We start from the raw sequence: 18562 nt of genomic DNA, 5'->3' as shown, positions 1-18562 counted from the left end.
TGGTTTTCTTTCTGTGAAGCCCAAAAGGCATTTCAGATCTTGAACTTCTGGAAAACCAGCAACCCTCCCCACGATTTAATTTACAAAGGCATTGACTTAATTCCCAGAAGGCAGTGATAATGCTGGCTGTAATCAAAGAGGGCTGTGCCTAAGAAGAATAAGAATTCCCCTCCAACTTATTTTTACTGCCTAGTTACATGAGAGCAGAAAGCCCTGCAGAGAGAGGGTAGAAATGCTCTCTCCCCCGCCACCCCTGATACAAGCAGATCTGTCCTAGTGGGACAGATCCATGACTGCTTCCTACCAGCTTTTTATTTCAGCGTAAATGTACTGAGCAGAAGAGATCATCTCTTCAGTCTCAATAAGCTTAATTTACCTGTACTTCCTGCAGCTAGTTCCTGTTTTAATCCTACAATGCTAAGCTCAAATGACAAAATGATCAGAGAGGAAACCTGGGGTAAAGTAATGATTTCTAGCTACTGAGAGTCTCCCTTCTGAGGAAATCATTTGCTATGCTTGGGGGTGCATGTTTCCCCTACTGCAGGGAAATGGGGGAGAGCTGGCATTTCCAGTCATCAGCTTCTGAAAGGCAAACTGAGTGCAGCCTGTCTGCTAAAATCTGGCAAAGACTGAATTATGCAGAGAAGAAAGAAGGACCATATCATTTGCACAGCATGCTATATATTTTCTTTCTCTGTGTTCTCGTTATGCCTCAGCAGTCTTCTCTACCAAAATACTGAAATACAATCTTTCCTTCTGAGAACACAGTGAATAATTATTTTCTAGCTAAATTCAATCCCAGGAAAGCCACTGATCTTAATGGCAGAGTAGCTGATTGAGCTAAGTCTCAATCCACTTAATGGCCAAATAATCCTAAATCTGCTATTAAAATTTTCAGCAGAAGATGCTGGCAGGGAAAGACAGACTTTTTGGTCTGTCAGGAAATAACAGATACTGCATGAGACCATTCCATTAAAAACTATGCTTTTCTGCAGCCAGGATGTCTCTCTGGCTGGTTGGACCTTGCATTTGCTGCAAGTGCCCCTCCTGTTTGTGCTGTGGCAAGTCAGAGCTGCTGGCAGTGCGTGGGCTGGCCAGCAGCGTGTGGTGTGTGCAGGGCAGACGGCTGCTGTTGTCAGCCACCTCCAACGCCTCTCCCACAGCAAATGTCATAAAAGGGAGAACTGGAAAACACATTTGACTTACAAAACTATTCCCATTTGCCTTCTGTAGAATCTGGTGCACTACCTCCTCCCTGCTACTGGCCTGTATTTACTTTTTCTGCCTTCCATTCCTTCCTCACATCAAGAAGAAGGTGACCATTCAGGCCTGAGCTGACACTACACCTACTTTATTACCTGTTTTCTGCATTGACAAATGTATCTGTATTAATGCATCTTAAATACTGGCTCTCCATTATGTATGGTATTTACTATCTTCTTTTAAATTTTAGATTTGTCTGTATAAAATATTTATTTTCCCTAAGGTTGATATATTCCTCTGGAATTTTATCATCTTACCTGAATTTCTCTTGTTTTTTCAATAATAAAAATTTTCAGGACTGAAGGGAGAGTTTGGCCACTTAAGGAATGGTTTCAGTTTTTCCAAGAGAGCTGCTGAGAAAAAAAAATTGTATTTGATATGATTCCATATTAACAGAGGTTGACCTTATCTGAGCACAGCCTTAAAAGGAAAGTCTGTTCAGTCTGAGGCTTGAGAGTACACAGACATGTGGACCTTATGTAAGTAGTAATAAGTGTTTACAACATTGTTCAGATATCTTCATTGTTCTTAGCTGCACTTTTGCAATACTTTTGTTTGTTCAATTTCCTTTCTCTACTGTAATCTTAATGTAGTCATAATGGATTTGATTATATGTTGTTGCTCATTCTTGGCTTATTACAAACTGCTGGCAAACAATCCATGGCTCGAATGTACTCCTGCAAAATCAGCTGCTTAATAATGCCAAATAACAAACAAGTCCTTGGTGAAGAATCTGTAAACTGAACAAAGGGACACATCTCTGCAGTATGCTAAAGAAGCCTCTGCCTGCAGTTAGCAGCATGACTGACAGGTGAAAATAAAGGGCAGCAGTAAAGAAAACTGTTTTTTGAAGCTTACACAAAGTACTTTTTTTTACGGCACATGCATCACAAATACAGCAGAAGTGCTATGGACTAGCACACAGGATGCGTGAAAACTTCTTTGGCATGACCTGGATGTCTGATTTCAGGCCCTCTTATAAATAACACCCTTGTCCCAAACTTAAAACACTACAAAGCCTCACAGTGTGTTTGTGCTCTTCTCCTCCTGGGAGACAACAGTCTCAACAGAAGATGCCTATTTGTGAGTCATTGGATAAGAGAGATACCAACTCTGGAATTTATAACAACTCTGTGAAAAATCCAGCTCCTCATTTCCTTTCCATTTTTTCAGGCACTTATAACTAGCTTACTTTTGGGGTCAGATGCAATGTTCAGTCCTGAGATTTTATTTCCTTTTTTCCTTTTTAACAACAAAATTAAAATAAGGCATCTATTTATTAATATCACTTCTGACACAACTTTGACACTTCTGTCAATTTTATCTACTATCTCTTGCCTTGTGCTTGGTTTGTAAGCTTTTTGAGCCAAAGACAGGTTTTCTCTGTAGTGTTTTCGGGTTGCCAGAGTAATAGGAAAAGAAAATAGTAATTATAATCTGCTGGTGTTTGCTCATAATAATAAATAAATGCTGAATGTTTCATCAAATGAACAAAACCACCATATCCTGCTTTTAAAATCCTTAGATTTGAACTAACCACTCATGGAGCCATTTTCTATGCATCTATGTGATTTAGACTTGCATCCCTGTGGAGGACTTCTTGCAAGCACAGACTGAGGTTTGTTTGGCAAAACACAAGTACGTGTGCTCATAGTGCTGGACTGGGCCTCCAGGGAGCAAGTGAGGGCTGCCCAGACACAGCTGGGTGACTCTGTGCTGATTAAATTGAGGGGTATTAATGCTAACTGTTTCTTTAATCTGTTCTCATCCATACTGAGTCTGAGCAATGCTCTGAAACATGACTGCACTCCCTGGAGCAGAGAGCCCTTTGTTAAAGAACTGGGATTATAGATCCAAAGAGGGGTTTTTTCAGCCTTACCTGCCTGAACCAGCCAACACTGAAACAACATCAGCATAAAACCTCAGCACACTGATTTTACAAACACTGATATATTTTCCAAACAAATCCATGCAACACTTTCAGTTTTCCCCAAGTCTTGACTGAGTTGTGTTATTGCGGCTGTAAGCAGCACGATGTGTAAATATTAAAATGTTACCTCACAGCAAGTGGAACTGTGTGAGGCACAACTGGCCATCAGTAGGACAGAGATAACATCATAGGATAGTTTAGGTTGGAAGTAACTTTTAAGGTCATCTCATACAAGTCCTCTTGCAGTGAACAGGGACATCTTCAACTAATTAGGTTGCTCAGAGCACCATCCAACCTGTCCATGGATTTCTCCACAGACGGGGTATCCACCATGTGTCTAGTGTTCCAGTGTTTTACCACCTTCATTGTAAAAAAATTGTTACTTATAACTACTCTAAATCAACCCTCCTACAGTTTAATACCATTGCCCCCTGTTCTATCACAATAGGCCCAGCTAAAAAGTTTTTCACCCATCTTTCTTGCAGGCCCCTTTAGGTACTGGAAGGTGCCATGTCTCCCTGGAGCTTTCCCTTCTCCAGGCTTAACAACTCCAGCTGTCTCAGCCTGGAGAGGTGCTCCAGACACTTGATAATCTGTGTGGCCCTCCTCTGGACCTGCTGCAACAAGTCCATGTCTTTCCCATGCTGAAGGAAAATAGACATGTAGATGGTCAGAAAATCCAGGTGGTTTCTTCCTATTTAAAATATTTTAGAACAGAGGTCAGACATACATTCACTCTGAAAATAATCCAGATTCCAGGATCTGAGCACACTATCCACTGCCATACAATGCTGTCACAAACACTGGCATGTCCCTATATCCCTAGAGTTTAGCACATAGAAATGGCAAATGTACCATGACCAATTTTATTCTGCAGCATTTACAATACCTGATACCTTTGTCATACACCCAGTATTTTCCTCCTTGTCACTGAAACCTGCAGAAGCTGAGTTTACCTGAACACTCCTTATGAGGCAATGCCTGCTCTGCACAGTCCTGCATTAGGTTCCAGTTTTCTCCCAGGTGAAGTTCTGCTATGGCAGATTGGATACCACCTCTTGTTCGTGTCCAGAGGAGCTGAAAACAGCAGAAACTTTGCTTAATTGGGCTCTCACAAGAATGAGCACCAGAAACAGAGCTAAAGAACCTTTTCCTCTTACAGGGTTGCTGGTGGTCCATCTGAAACAGAGAACTTACCTTTGCATGTGTTCTGGGCAGAGTGTTCCATCCTCCCTGTGTGTGCACAGTCTTGTTCTTTACATAATCAAGGGTAAGCAAGGACCAGATCACCCATGGGGCTGATCTTTGCCCAGCCAAGACCCTCTCACAGTCCTTAGGTCTTTATGGGGTAAAGTTATACTCACTGACACTCAGTGGAAAAATTTAAATTTGTTTCCATGAGATTGCTACTCCTTCACTATATTTTCCTAGAATCACAACCAAGAAATTGTACTCAGTGTTCTACGTATATACAGCAATGCCTAAATAAATGCAGTGCTGAAAAAAAATTATGATCTCCTGTCTCAGAAAAATTTCTGCAAACCTTGCCTATTCTATTATTTTCAGCAACTGTCATCTGATCAGAACTACAGCTTTACAGACTAAAATGTATAGAATTGAAGGAAGCCAGCAAATGCTATTTTAGTGAGTGTATTATCTAAAGTAGGACTTCCATCTGTTTCAGACCTAATTATTACATCATCTTTATGTAGCTCAATTTACAATGAGTGAATTAAATGCTTATGTGAGTGGTTCATACAATGTGAAACACAGCTGTGTCATTTTTATAGACAGAACAGGGCAAAATGTTCTCGACACACTGAATTTCATTTTTCTACTGTGTACACCAAAAAAAAATCCCTTTGTAGCAAATATTTTTCCTACTCTCTTAGTAATACACAATTGTATTTTGGAGAACCATACAGCATATACTTGGATTGCAATAAAATGCTGAATATTTTCATCTGCCAAAGAAAAGACCGTGAGCTTAGTGATCAAAACAGCAGTCTCTTTGAAAAGCATTCAGCTGGTTCTTCCTAACCTAGCTGTTGCCAAACAAAGACAGATTAAGATTAATTGCAGTAATTAAACAAAGGGACAGGCTACAGCATTAGTAGCAGCAATGTATCACATTCATTGTTCCCAGATACTTTATTCAACAGAAAAACAGAAAATCACATGAGCTCTAGTCAATGTTATGCACATTTTCTATAAGGATTAACTCTTCAGCTGATACTGGTTACAAGGATGTGCACTATAGTTTGCTTCAGCATATCACTCTTCAAAAATCCCTTTAGCTAGTAAAAGCAAGCTAGATTTAGCACATATTTTTTGACTAGATTATAACCCTCTAAAATAGTGTAATGGGAGCAATTTTTTAAACTACCAATTTTTCACTTGCATTTCAAAATTCATCTGACAACCTGTAGTGAAAAGAGAGGTAGAATATAGATTAGGGACTGGAAAAAGCTCTTGTTTCAAACCAGATAAGGAGTAGTCACCATTTTATTTTTGCTTTCCCCTTATCCAAGATTTCTACTTGTTTTTGGGTTGAGGTTGGGGTTGGTTTTGTAATTGCTTTTCCTGTGTTTGCTTCAAAAGAAATGCACCCTGACTGAGGCCAGTTTTGGTCACATTGAAGGTTCAGTGTCACCAGGCTCCCAGAGGGACACTGCAAATTAACTATATTGCATTTACAAGGCTTGCCTGTATACCCATTCTGAAAGCCAGGATATTGGTTGTTGTTTTCTCAGAATGAAAAATGAAAAACCGTTGGATCTCTCAAACACACACCCTGTCAGGGTAGAAAGCTAGATTTAAAAACCACGTTCATATTTAGGATATTCCAAGGAATATAAATAGTCTTGGACCATTCGTTTATGGACTCAGCATAAATTCCATGTGTCTCTAAAGCTTCTGCTCTCCCAGGACTTTTCCCACCCCTTTTTTCCCCACAGAGCTGGACACAAATGCAGTCTCAGCATAGCAAGACACGATCAGAAGTTATTTCAATTAATTAAAAAAGAAAAATTTTAATTCCTCTTAGGTCCACTTCAGTGTGGCACAGACACAACCTGTTTTTCCAGGGTTGGCACAGCTTAAGGCTTAGTCATTAGTCATTAGGACAGAAATACACACGTTAAGAAATCAATAGGCAGTTTTGCAAGCAGAGAGGTAGCAAAAAATAAACAGAGTTGTACTCTAGGAAGCAATTATGTATTTTCCTCATTTAAGCTTTGAGCTGGAAAGTGAATCTGATGGTGGGAAGAAAACATTAAGCACAACTGAGGAAGGGAGAATGTGTCCCTTGCAAATAATTTCCCATGAATATCTGCGTGCTCTGACATCTTTTGATTGAGCTATTTCTAGGGCTAACCCTCTGCTTGTAAATACTGATGCTAATCTTGTTTCAGAAATGTTTCATCTTGGCAAGGCATTAATAAACACTGTACCAGAAATGCTTGGAGTCCAGCCATGCACAAGGCCTTGCTATAACAGATCAATCAATAGTGGAGGTAGGTAAAGTCCAGAAGGATGTTGAGATGCCTTTGTGGTTCTTCAAGCACATTTTGTTTCAGCCAAGATCTGGTTTGTCTTTCCCTTTGCACAAAAAAATGTTAGCTTGTGTAAATGCTCACAGAAAACAACTGCTAGTTCACAGGTTGGAGTTTGCTTGATGAGAAAAGAAAATTTGATTTGGTGGCGGTAACAAGATCTGTGTAGTGCAGTCATCCATCAGGACAGCAAGCAAGGGGATACCTACTCTCATTCCAGCTACAAATTACAAGAATAGCCGTTACAAACCGTTCACTAATCACATACAGAAAAGGGGTCCCTTGTATAGGCCAAAAATGATTCATGTTTGTGGATTTTCCAGTCCTTAAAGGAGTCTGATTTTCAGGATCCAAGGTCTTCAAGACAATCTCATTCTTCAGTTATTTTGAAAGCCATAATGTATAAATCACAGTCTGTTAAATGACTGTGATTTATACATTATTTAACTGTTAAATGGTTAAAAACCAAACTACAGGAAGCTGGCTCTTATTGCAGTGAATTACTATTGCTATTATTTGCATTGCTGTTGACAGAGATTGGCAGCCTGGGCTAAAAAACTGATACAGGTTCCCTCCTTGTAGGAAGCTTTGTAAAATATGCAATAGAAAAAAAACAATTCAGGACTGAAAAACTTCCCCTCTCAATGTTGCATTAAGGGGAAAGAGAGAAATATTACTTTTCTTTGTTCAGTGAATAGATATCATTGAACTTTCACCACTTATCTGAGGCTAAGGGCTGTCCTCATTTATGCCAGATGAAGGGTATTAATAGCAACAAGTGTCACTGGACGAAAGCGGTGAGTGAGTCTTTGGTACAGCCTGTTATTGATAAGACTCTGATCCCCTGCCCAGCTGAAGAACGAGACTACAGCTGCCAAACAAAGCGCTTTTGTTTGATGTGGTAGCTGCAGCCTTGTAGGGAAAGGTGCCAAGTATGATTCTGAAGTAGCCTTTTAATAGCAGATAGCTAAAATGAGAGGTTGCTCTGAGTGGGAACACAACACTCATGGGGGGAGGCAGTTTTGCTTGATGTGTGAAAGCTTACTGTTTATACAAGCTGATGCACATGGCATTACATAATTGTAATTGGATGCTTTTTTATCTCAGGAGACATCTGAATTGTAGCCTAATCATTTGTACATGACATCCTGCAGCTCCTATTAACAAAACAAAATTTTGTACAAAGATATTAAAAATCCCAAATACAGTTTAGTAGGAGCCATGTTCACCTTTTCTTTCCACAGCTTTGCCTTAGACTTCCCTAAAACCAGCAGGATGTTTATGGAGATATACTTCATGGTAAATTATTAACAGTGCAGACAGTAATGTTTTGATTCTGTTTCAGTAATACTGTGATTCTATTTTAGAATCAATAAAAAAAGAAATGTACTGTATGATAAAAGTCAACAACTCATTACACAAGTCACCATCTAGTGGTATGTAAGAACATGAACTACCGTTCTTTCAATTTAGATGTAAAATAAACCTTGGGGTCTTAGGAACTTAACCTCTTCAGTGCTGCTCCAAATGAATTTGTTAATATATATATATGGTCCATATGTGAATATATAGTTTTTACATATATGTTCAGTATTTTAGATGTATGTATCGATGTAGCATAGAGAGATATTTTAAGCAATTTTGGCATTACTCTACGCAAAGTTTAGTTGAAATTAAGTTTTATGTCATATATTTAAAATGATGGAGCGCAACAGTTTTTAGGATACATGTTTTCTGCCTTTTTCTCTTCTCTGTATGCATTTATACATGTGCCTTTCTTTATGTGCATCTGTAGCTGTGTTTATGTGCCTGTAACTGATGCTCCAGAGCATCCCCTGGAAGGGGTCTGTATTTCTTACCAGCCAGCTGAGTTGCAGTGGCAAACCCGTGATTTGCCAGTGCTATTTGGTTACCGCAGAAAGAAGTGACATCTCCCCCACTGCAGCTATCTGCTCAGAGGGAAAGCTATTAGGACTGACAGAGAAGCTCATTCTTGCTCATTATATTCCAAGCCCTTACAGATGAGGCAATTTTTCACTCTTCTCAGTTGTGATAAAAGCTGAGGACAAATACAGCATTATATTCTATTCAGCCTGTATCTAAAAATGTTCTGAATTTATTTATCTCTGAAGAAAAGCTGTATGCAAGCCAGAACTTCTTCTCTCCCCCAGTCAACCTTTCCTATTTGCATTTATATTTAGTATTATTTGGGGCCAAATCTTTGAGACATTATTTGACTTTTACCCAATCTTTCTTCCTGCATTAGTCACCATATGAGATTTGTCTGACAAAGGACTAAATTAAAACTTTGCAGAGAGGATGTGCACTAGAACTTCCTGATGAAACAAAAACCACATGGCAAACAAGATATGACACCAGATTACAAAGGTGCACTGAAGGCAAGCCATAACAGCTCCTGGGCTCCTAAAATGCCAGAGGATTCATGGGGTGCAGCTGGAGGGAGAGAAATGAGATAGGCTTGGTGCAAGGAAGGATGATTTGCAAATAAACAACTGTGATTAGTTCTTGGCCATGTGCAGCTTTTGTTGCTTGGACTCCCACAGAAAGAGCAGTATGACCTGTCACAGAAGCTAGGATGCCAACCAAGGCAAACTCACCCTTTTCCCCTCAAGGCTGCTACGAACAAGAATTTGACCATGTCATGGTATTCTAACTATCCTCTACTTTTGGGAGACATTTATCATGGAGATCTCAAAGTTAAGGCCTTGTGGTGGGAGATCTTCCACTGGTGAGTAATGCAGTGATTGAGCCAGACTTCATTAAAGGCAAGAGCACAAAGGAATGCAATGAAACTATCTAATAAAAAACACCAGGTGAACTTTGGGGATGAGCCTTCCTAAAACCAAATCTGCAAAGCAAGGACTTTTAAACAAATTTACCAATTTTCAGTTCCTGCCTCTTTGTACTGGACCTGGGATTGGTTGAACTGGATTTGTTCCCTCAGTGGCAGGATACTACATGTCAGCTTAGTCACAGGACCTGCCTATACCACTTATACTGCTTTAAATGCAAATAAAATATTTTACCTTAAATTGCTACATTTAGCTAATGCATTTTAGTTCATGTTTATTTTAGTTGAGGAGCAGCCATATGGCCACTTACTTCAGTTCAGCTTAAAAGAGGTAACTGCTTAGGTCTTAGTTGTCTTCTTGAATTTTAAAGTCTGCCAGGGTAGTTCTCTGTCAATTCTGGGAAGGGGAAGAAAGCTGAAAGGAGAGGATCTCAGACGCAGTAATGTCCCTGCCTCAAACATCTTAAGAGCCCTGATGCCAGTAGGAAAAATGCAGATTCATACTTCCCCAGATTATGTACTAGCCTTAAAAATTCAATTTGGTTCTCTCCTGAAGGAATTTCCTGGCTTCCTGTACTATTTTCTTTTTAAAGGCATACAACATTGCAAGTGGCCAAAGACGCCTCTTGCCTGATGTCTACTTTTTACTTGTTCTTTTAAAAAATAGCTTCTTGCAGATGGCATGTAAAAGGCAAGATACAACACTTGAAGTTGGGGCTTTGTAGCACAAACACAGAAGAGTTAGTAACCAAAACAAAGAAAAAAAGTGGATTTAGGAAATGCTAAGGCTCCATTGCAGTTACTGAACACTGAGGAAGATAAGTAACAAGGATAAGCTGTCTGATCTACAAGTGGTGTAAACTGGCATTGCTGAGGTAAATTCAGGGGCACTACATTGATTTTCATCACCAAGGACTGAGGACTGCAAGTAGGGAGGAATGTCTAACAGCTTTGTGCTGCACAGATTTTACTTTCTGTGGAGAATATTGTTTCAGTCTCTCCCACGTTTTGTCAGTGACTGCTTCCTGGTGAGAACATGAAGAAATTGTTAGGTCTATTAACCTTAACAAATGTAAATATGAACCCAAAATGTGGAAAAAATGCTTGGATCTGAGATTAATTTCATTCTAACAGACTGCACAGCTAAACAGTCAGTTATGCACCGAAACCAGCAACAGCAGCCACTGAGAAAGAAAATTGTTCACCTCATTCTTTTCAGGTTGTCCTTCCTTCCTGTTTCTTGTTTTGGTAGCACCTCATGTAAGTAGCTGCACTGAAGGTGGCTGGAGTCACTCGTGTGATTTATCCCAAATAAATTACCTTGCAAATGCAGGTCTTTCTTCTCCAGTCAAGACTGTTGCTCACAATTTTTCTGTATAACTGCAAACAAACATTACTCACCAATTCACTCACAAAGCTGCTGCTAGGAACAAGATATATGCTCAGTTCTTGTAGCATCTGACTGGAACCAGGAGCTGTATCCCCTTATTTCTGTTCTCTGAAAGAATGGCATGTCCTGTGTCCCTTGTCCCAAAGGGAAAGAGGTGTTCTTTTGCCTTATAGAGGTTATTCCTAATCATGGGGAGGTGTATCATCAGACTAAAAACAGTGCTGCAAGAGCTTGGAGCATGACTTAGTTTGGGAAGGAATCCATGTTTACATTTCCCATAAAAACTGTTGCAATAAAAACAAGTAATCAAAAAGAGACTTAGCCCACATTTCCACGTCTGCACTCATACAGGGCAGCCTGAGGGGTCCCATTGCACTGGAGTGGGATGCCAGGAGCTGTGTGAAATGGCCTGTTTCTCCACATTGTGAAAAAGCTTTTACAAAATTGCTTCCTGCAAGGACCATTAGCCTGGAAGGGTTGGGATGGAGCTAGAGGGAGAATTGGGCTAGGGAAATCTTTACTTGGCAGGTCCTTTGCATTTCCTGCCAATGTACACAGACATGCCTGCAAGAAATGCAGGAAAAGCTCACACTAACTTTTGGTCTGCGATTTAGGATTGGGCAATCCTTGCAGAGCAACTCTGCAGCCAATCTGCAGCTTAAGGTAGAGAGAAGCCACTGTTTGGTTTACACTCTCAGATTCACTTCTCCAAGGTCCAGATTCATACAGAGACAGAAAGCTGTGCACTGCAGTTTTTAAGGAGTCAGAGGCTGGGTTCTCCCACAGCCCAGTTAGATACTGAGTGGGAGGATTCTCAGGCTCCAGCCTACAGGCTGTAGAAGCTGAAGGTGTTCCAGCCCAGGGCTGTCCACCTGTGTTTCTGCATCTCCAGCTGTGCCTTTGCTGCTGCCTCCACATCAGCAGTGTGGCACACACTTCTGCATCTCAGCAGCTTCAGTGCCAACCTGACATCCCAGGTTAAACTGCTGGCCACAGAGGATGGAGTTAATCTGAAGGACTGGGCACTTGTGCGCTGTCAGCTCTCTTGGTAATGCCTTCCAGCCAGGGGTAAAAGTTTGTCTGTCAAACCCTCAAAGTGATGGGGCTGTGGCTGAGAACTGGGAATCCAAACCTGGAGACACTGAAAGCAGGGTAGGGGAGAGAGACTCAAACTATGTCTTTCTCTTGGCAGGGTCATCAGTTACCTGTGAAGGTGGTTTTCAGCCTCCAAGGTCTCAGGCACTGGTACTGTGCATTCTGTACCAGGCAGGAACTGCCTTTCTCCTACTGCAGGGTAGCAACAGAAAACAGGATTCCCTTTGCTTAACAACCAAGTATGCTAGGATGCTTTTCCAAACAGCAGGCTTTAAATTTCTAAGAAAATAAAATAAAATAAGAGAGAATTCCAAAGCATTAGGAGAGTTGCCTTTATATGCAAGAATATTGATGAATATTTTCCATACTGTAGTGTCACTATAGGGTATATTCAATGGGACAAGGATAAAAAACAGGACTAGATTTGTCAGAATAACTTTAAAGCATGCATGGAGGTTAGGTTTCTCTACCTCCATTTGCATTTGGATGCCAAAAAAATGTATACTTACTGTTCTTCTCTTCCTTTAGAAAGAAGGCACTCAAACATCAATGGAGAATTTGTTTCATTTTGGAGCTTTCTTGCGTTTTTCAGTTTCCAAGTCAGAGGTAAAATGGGCAGCCCTTCATTTTATTTAGCATGAAATGAATTACAAGAAAGTGGCACATCTAGGAATAAAATGTCTTCAGTCTGCATGTTCATGTAAGTGTAAAACGTACTGCAAGACAGATTGCTTCTCCAATTTCACAACACATTTGTAATAATAAAAAAAATGGACTCTGAGGAGACGTGAGCCATGAGCTGTGTGATTTGAACAGCTACATTAACACACAAAGAAAAAGGTGCAAAAGTTCAAGACAGTTCTCTATTAATAAAAAAATAAAACAGCACCCAGAAATGCATAAAGAGGCAGTAAATGAAAGATTGGATGACATACATGGTAAGAGCAAATCTAGACAGATTGCCATTTGAAAATTAATAAAGGCTCCCAGTTTAACTGAATCAGGGGAAGGGAGGGAGAAACAAATGAGCATACAGAGGAAGGGAGGAGGGATCCTACACATTGCAATGTATAGTTATTGGTACTTGGCTAAAATACAGTGTTGGAATGAATGAGAGCTGATACCAAGATTCTAATTCACAATACAGAGATACAGAGAACATTCTGTTGGTGTTTGGTTGGAGGGAAAACTAATGCCTGAGTCATTCAGAAAGCACTGATAGCCTGTTTATAATACCCACATCTGTCACACCACTCTCTGTTGTAATTACACTCCCCTTGATGGGAAAGAAGAAGATTATGTACGTCCCCAGGGAAGGATGTACTCATGAATCTGCAGGCAACATTCGAAGAACAATCCAGGCAGAACTTGCCTAATTCAAGAAGCAATAGAACACACTGAGCCGCTGAGCCACATTTCATCATGATAAAGCTAAACAAAAAGAAGAGACATACTTAACACTGAGCAGACCTTTGATACCAAAGTAAAGAGATGGAAACTGGAGGAAAATACCTAACTGATATCTAAATAGCTCCTTCTGGACTACCTGCAGGTAGTCAAGGCTGGGTCTTAAGGACAGAATAGAATAAAACATCTCAGGAAGAAGTCTTACTTCTTGAATGTCAGACAGACAAAAAACCAAAACAATTGTGTGTCTCTAACTCACACTTGAAAAGTGCCAATCTGAAAGAACCTATCCACCATGGAGCAAAAAAAAAAATTTTTAGCACTCATGCATACTGAATATTTGTGAATATTTCCTGCTATTCATTCTACTTTGAAACAACTGAAAACAAGCTATAGCACTCCCAATTTAAACTTGATGCTCAGTGATTGAATTATAGGTCATCATGCAGCTCAGCCTTAGTAAAAAGATGTGGAGAATCAATAGGACTCTGTGCTAATGATGAATCTGTAATAGCTCAGAGTAGCTTGTTCTCTTCAACTGATACCATCAGTGTAACAGCAGTGCCAAGGAAATGACAGACTTGAGCATTTGCAAGATAATGATCACATTTACTCCTGTTTGGAAAGAAAAAAATGGACTAAGGACACAGGATTTTAACAGTACAAGGAAAATAGCATGTTACAAACCCTCTATTGAAAAAAGGGGGGGTTGGGAATGAAATTGGAAACAAATATTACTGCTGGACTAAAACCTTGGTGATTTGGGTGATCTGTGAATTGATCCTTCAAGACTTCCTTCGGCCCCCCTCACTTTTCCCCAGATATCCTGTAAAGATGTTTGCAAAAAACTGTTTAGAGGTGCAGCTACATGGTGTCCACATTTTCCTGTTTCAAGGAGAAAATCAGACAGTGCCACCTCTTTTCTGTTTCACCTTTGTCCCTCTGTGAAAGCATAAAAACCCAGCACATGCCAAAAACTGCCCACACATCTTCCCAAAACAGACAGTTTGGGAGCTATGTGGGTGCAGAGGCAAGGCTGGAAATCAGTATTTTCCACTAGATGAAGGTGTTGTGACCAGCCCTGCAGTGTGGTTAGGTCATGAGTCAAGACCTTGAAATGACGCATGTTTAATTTCCAGTGGTAAAGCACCAAGCCTTTTCCTACACACCACATGAACATGTACTGTGACTGTCAGAGCCTTACACTTTGAAAAATTAGGGAATTGGCCAGCAAAATGGGGATATGCAGACAGGCACCTGCCACATGTGCCTTCAGGACTGCAGGTGCACAAATACCAGTACAACATTTTACAGCATTGGTTTTAATTTTCATCCCAAATCCCCAGCATCCCATATGGAAGAGGTTCACTGTAATTAAAGAGTACACCAGCTGTTTCCATGTTGCAGCTTTGTGGATTTGCTCTGGTTTATGCATATTGCATCTGAATTAATGTGCACTTAAGCTAATGGGGGATCTCACATGTAAAGCATCACAGAGAAGCTCATACATCCTCTTGGCACCCTGGGACTATAATCTGTTTATATCTCACAGCCTTTTTTGTTTCAGACATACCTGCACGGGAGTTTTACTTTTCTCAGGCTCCCATTTGCACTGTGGCCCTTACTGTTCCTCTTCTCTCCTGTAGCTGGCAAAAGAAAGCTGTAGCATCTTTGTATTTTGTGCCTTGCCTGTAAAACCTGTGGCAGTGTACCATATTTAGAGAGTCTGAGGCCAGAGGGGGTCTTCAGCTCATCAGCAACTGCTCTTCAAACTGCCCTCTGAGTAACTTGTCATTGCCAAAAAGATTACACATCTTCAGACTGCATGCCTGCTCTGGAACTTATTGAAAGATGGAGAATCTCTCACTTCACTGGATATCTTGTTTCAATCACTCCTACCAGAACAATCTGTTTCTAGTTTGAATTTGCTGTCATTTAGCTTCATGTTTTGCTCTGTACCCTCGCTTTCTAGGTTAAATACGTGATTCACTCAGAGTGTTTTCTCTCTAGTATGTGAGTATTCTGTGACCAAGGAGTTACTCTTATAATTCTGTAGTGTTCAGCACCAAAAGCATAATCAACCTTTATACTGTTCCTTGGAGAGAAACAAGTTGGATCACTTCTATCCTCTTTTATTTATTCAATTAAACATGTTTGTTACCAAAATAAAATTGGCTAATCACTCCCTGGCTAACTATCCTTCTTGACTGCTTTTCTAGTTTCACTGACCTGACACACTGATGGTGTACTGCTGCTTGGAATAATGTGACAGTAGTTAAATCAAGTATTAACCAGCAGAGATAGATGTTAAATAATGTAAAAGTATTCATAATTTCAGCTACTATGAAAGAGAAGTCTGGACTGTTGGTTACAGCAGTTACCAGAAAATTTTAAATGCTTCAAGGCATTTTCAATACTTACACGGAGTGACATGCTTACGGTGATGCCTTAGTCTAAAAAATATCTTGTCTAAAGCATAATTGTGCATTTTTGGCATAGCAGCACCTTAGAGCTAGCAACTGGGTGGAAACATGAAAGCACCAATATGACCCTTTTAGGTTTCCCTATAAAAGCCAACAGCCAGAAACAGCTTCTGAGGCATTCTCATCTATGTGTCAAAGGTGTAGCAGTCACCACGGGCTGAGCGAAGCTGAGGGTGCTGGGAATGCCAGCTGTTTTCTCCACCACTGGAGCTCCAGGAACACTGGTCAATGCAGAATCTTGTCTCTCAGATCAGCCCTCAGCCTTGCCAGGTGCCTGCAGGCAGGTCTAGCTCTGGAGGGCAAGACTGTCATTCCCCCAGAGAACATGCTTGTAGATTTTTTTTTTCAATCAGCTTAATTTCATTGATCCTGCTTAAGGGCAGGTCACTACCCACAGTTACATCAAGCAAATTGGGAGGGCAGAGAACTGAAAGTGAGAATGTGGGAGCTGGTAGAAGTGCCTTTAAAAAAAATGGCACAAAGTTATGTTAGAAGAGTCAGTTATCTACACAATGTGGTTGGGTTTACCAGCTATACTGTGAATCACTGTTAACATCAGAACACCTTAAATTCACTACAGGTTTATTCTAGTAAGACAAATGGTTTCATTCCTGATTATAATGTTGAAAGCAAGAGTGTATAGACAAAGACAACACAAAGCCATAACTGCTGCCTGGGCTCTTTGAAGGATATTACACTGTCATCCTGAATTGCTAGTTCTTAGATTTCAATGATAGTTTAAAAACTTACAAAGTTAGTCCTAGCCACAGGGACAACCACCTGAAAAAAACCAAAAAAACCCAAAAACCAACAAAACAAAAACCAACAAAAAAACCCCAAATCAAACCTGCCCCCCGCAAAACCCTATAAGGAATGTTTATAAAAACACTGTTTCATACCATCTAATTTTCCTCCAATGTACATTTGATACCCTCACCTAAATAATTCCATTGTCATGAAATTCAATTTTAAGACTCAAAAATTTATTTATATTTTTTCAGTTCATTAGAATCTGTTAGTGTGCAACTGAAACTAATTCATTTGAAGTGCTGCCTTAAAAGAATTGATACTCAGTATCCTTTTTGTAAAACCTCCAAGTTTCTTCACAAAAGAAAAATATTCTTCCTAGTCCTTTTTTGCACTTTGGATTGCAAAATATAAACTTCAGAGATATGAAATGACTTTGGGGGGAAGGCAGGATATTAGTTTATTCCAAAACACAGATTTCCATATACAAAATATGAAAACAACTTCAAATATAAGATCAATATTTTCAGGCTCCTTATTTGCAGGGATTTGCAGATAACCACTTTGCAGAGAAATTCCTCAACATTTCCGTGCACTCAAGGATGGCAAAATGAAAATTGACATGTAATTCAAAAATGCATTTGGCAAAAATGCAAGAGATAATTTAAATTTTCATTTTATACATTCAAGGCTGTATAATGAGCCATATACAGCTTCCCTTTTTGTATTATGCAGTATATGGACTAGGAGATTATTTAGAATAATATTAATTTTCATGTTATATTAATACCCACTGATTTATGGCTAAATATTTTTTATGTCTTCCAATATTCCTGGTGTGATTCCATGTTGCCTTCAAAGTAAGCAACAAAATGGAGAACGATTAAGGTACTGTGCACCTACACATACAGCTGGGAACAGCTACTGGAACATTTTAATATCTCTGTGTATTGGGGAATCAGTGGCCTTTTTAATTAGAAAAATTTTAAAAACCCTTTTGCACTTACCAATTACAGCCTAATTCTAAGCGGACCCTGGAATAAATTATTCACACCTTTATCATGATGATGTGATGTTCTGCACTTCTTTGCTTCTGAAGCAGTCACTTCATTACTTTCTGTGCTCTCCTGTTTTTTAGCAATAAAAAACTTGTTATTTTAAACTGTGCTGCACTTATGTTTGTTATGGATTCTACTCTTCTGCTGTTTTACTTCTGATTGGCTATGTTGAACAATTGAGGTTCTTTTCAATAACTACAATAAGCCTTACAACAATTATTGCTACCTTCACTGATGCTGAAAAATTATTTTTCCACTTATTTGGGAAATTGCAAAGCTCTTTCTACTTAGGGAGTGTATCGTGATTTACTGAAGAAATTACTACTGCCATCAGTGCCAAAATTATGATCTCTATTAAGAATGTAGTTCAGCCAATGAAAAATGCTATGGTAGTTAGACTCAATCTGCCTGGTCTGTACTGAGATAGATATTAGGTACTGTATTCTATATATAACAAGCATGATTTATAATGAATACATAAGTTATAATAAATATATGTGATAAAATGATCTTTATTTCTGGGAGCTTGGATACACAGGCTAATCTTAGCAGTAATTCTTCAAGGTATATTTCAACTCTACTGAAGATACATACCATACTTTTTTTTTGTGAGGGTTAAAATTCTCTTCATATGAAATAAAGAAAGAAATAGAGCATTCTGCAATTTAAAAAGTTCTGCACAAATGTAAAATTATTTTTTGGATGGATATAATTCCTCAGAGCTATCTAGGGAGAAATGAAGCTTCATCAAATGCAGGTTTGACTCAGCAGTTCAGAAGCCCCCCCATGTCAGAGTCCTCTGCCATCCCCAGAGGAGAAGGTG

General features: G+C 39.6%; 1 long non-coding RNA gene across 1 annotated transcript in view; it reads right to left on the bottom strand.

Moving 5' to 3' along the window:
• LOC111923490 (uncharacterized) overlaps positions 1-18562 on the bottom strand; it is a 39474-nt gene that overhangs the window by 10034 nt on the left and 10878 nt on the right. The window contains exons 7-8 of the long non-coding RNA XR_015276549.1: positions 4150-4270; positions 1521-1616 (exon numbers count right to left, since the gene is read on the bottom strand). This is a non-coding gene — a long non-coding RNA (uncharacterized LOC111923490). The remainder of the gene's footprint in view (positions 1-1520; positions 1617-4149; positions 4271-18562) is intronic.

The sequence above is a fragment of the Cyanistes caeruleus genome, chromosome 1 (genome assembly GCF_971803275.1).
Source record: "Cyanistes caeruleus chromosome 1, bCyaCae1.hap1.1, whole genome shotgun sequence".
Lineage (NCBI taxonomy): Eukaryota > Metazoa > Chordata > Aves > Passeriformes > Paridae > Cyanistes > Cyanistes caeruleus.
Note: the sequence above shows the minus strand (reverse complement) of the source record. Positions and strands in the feature narration are given on the sequence as shown.